The following is a 2,500-nucleotide window of genomic DNA, read 5'->3' as shown; positions in this document are numbered from 1 at the left end:
TACTTATATATATGTATGTGTGTGTGTCTGTGTGTGTGTGTATGTGTGTGTGTGTGTGTGTGTGTGTGTGTGTGTGTGTGTGTGTGTGTGTGTGTGTGTGTGTTTGTGTGTGTGTGTTTTTCTCTCTCCCTCTATTTATATATATATATATATATATATATATACATACACACATATATGAAACCAAATATATGTATATACATAATATATATATACACACACACTTACGTATATGTGTGTATATATACATATATACATATGTATATATACATATGTATATACATATATGAAACAAACACAAACACAGTAACGTGTACACAAAGATGAAAAGGCAACAGCCACAGAAAGAAATGAATATGAATCGTAATGTTTCGACCTCTTCACGAGTTCCTCTTCAGAAGAATAATAAACCGAAATGGATCCATTGGATGTGTGTTTATGTATATATATATATATATATATATATATATATATTCGTATGCATACATGTAAAAATATATATACATATATATATACATATATACACATATATGTGTATACATATTTGTATGTGCGTGTGTGCGTGTGTATCTATCTATATATTATACATATATAAAATCAAACATATATTATACATATATAATATATATATATATATATATATATATATATATATATATATATACACAGAAACAAACGCGCGTGTGTCTATACACATACATATATATATATCCCCTTGCCGACGGATACGACGGGTATACACGTGCTTTGCCCACTGTTAGTACTTGTTTGATTGTTTATACACATAGATGGCTATACTTGTACTAAGTCACCAATGAGCCAGTTAGGAGTACTGCCCGTCTCGCCCGTTCACCCTTTTCTTTGATTTACGAAATATTTTACATTATCTTATTTTGCTGTTACTAATATTAAAAAACATTATAATAATTATAATGTTTATAATAAAAATAACACCATCGATATCCATAGCACTAGTAAAAAACACGTTTTTTCCCGCCAATTCAAATCACGTATGGTCACAAGGTCTATTAATTGACTCCTTTGTGGCTAAGCACTAGCAAAGCCATCTATGAGCAGACATTTCACAAAAAATATAGAAAATGGGCACAGCATTTTCCCCATTTTTTGTTCATTTTCCCCGACGGCATTGGGATATATATATATATATATATATATATATATATATATATATATATAGCTGGCTATGAGATGTCTGTCGATCCTCATGGCTCAGAAGCTGATGCTGGCAGTGAGAATAGCTTCCTTTTCTGGGACTTTGCTAGGTCCCAGAAATTGAGGATTTCTGGCTCCTGGTATCAGCGTTCTGACCCGCATCATTAGACATGGTACAGCAATAGGGGTAATGTGACCAAGGAGATCAACCTTATCCTCGTTAGCACTCAATGGAGGATCCTCCAGAACTCCAGGGTGTATCAAAGCGCCGAGTTTTGTGGAACTGATCATAGATTAGTTGTGGCTACTCTCTTGGTCCACTTTAGAACCCCTGTCGCTCCAATGAATACCTTAGGGTGGGTCATGTGGACAGATTGAGGGAGGTTGAGTGTGCCCAGGTGTTTGCTGAAGCTATCTCTGGTCGTTTCACAGCACTCGAAGGCCTGATGGTCCCTGTTCTTCTGTGGGACACCTTCTGGTGTGAAACGCTTGATGCAGCCCAAGAATCAACTGGTAAATGCCTAAGAGCAAGACAGAATTTCATCGCGCAGGAGACACTGGAGGCCACAGATGTTTGTGGTGTGGCTTGATTGTCAGGGTATCACTATTTGCACGGTTCCCTGGTGCGCAGGTTTAGATCACTGCTGAGAGGGGATAAGAAAGAGTATATCAGGAATCTTGAAGAGGAGGTCGAAAGTCATTTCCAAATATGTGACCTTAGACCTGCCTACTAAGCCCTAAGAAAGCTGAACTCCAAACCCTCCTCACAGACGACTGCAGTCAGCCCAGAAAGTGGCCAGATAATCCCAGATCCTGATGGGGTGCGGGTGCGTTGGGCTGAGTATTTTAGGCAGTTGTATCATGTCGGTCCATCAACAATTAACTTGGATATGGGTAATGTCGAGTTTTCTTTGCCAGACCCATCCTTCAGCGAGGATCCACCCTCCCTGACTGAAGTTAGGGGGGTGATTTCCAAGCTGAAGAGTGGTAAAGTGGCAGGTGTTTGTGGCATCCCAGCTGAATTGTTAAAGGCGGGTAAGAAACCTATGGCTAGGGGCTTGCATGCAGTCCTGTCTGCCATCTGGCAGACTGGTACCATTCCCCCGGACCTGCTGAGGGATGTGATTATCCCTCTCTGGAAGGGAAAAGGGGATCGGTGGGACTGCAGCAATCACCGAGGCATTACACTACTCAGTATACCAGGTACTCGCACACATCCTACTGAGGCATATCAGAGATCACCTGCTGAGGCACCAGAGGCCGGAGCAATCTGAATTCACTCCTGATATGTCCACAATAGACCATATCCTGGCGCTTTGAGTCATTG

The 2,500-nt window shown here is 40.0% G+C and overlaps 1 protein-coding gene across 2 annotated transcripts in view; it reads right to left on the bottom strand.

Annotated features, from left to right (window-relative positions):
* Positions 1 to 2,500, bottom strand: part of LOC125047287 (putative inorganic phosphate cotransporter) — a 20,216-nt gene that overhangs the window by 1,377 nt on the left and 16,339 nt on the right. The window lies entirely within an intron of this gene.

This window comes from Penaeus chinensis, chromosome 40 (assembly GCF_019202785.1).
Source record: "Penaeus chinensis breed Huanghai No. 1 chromosome 40, ASM1920278v2, whole genome shotgun sequence".
NCBI classification, from domain to species: domain Eukaryota; kingdom Metazoa; phylum Arthropoda; class Malacostraca; order Decapoda; family Penaeidae; genus Penaeus; species Penaeus chinensis.
Note: the sequence above shows the minus strand (reverse complement) of the source record. Positions and strands in the feature narration are given on the sequence as shown.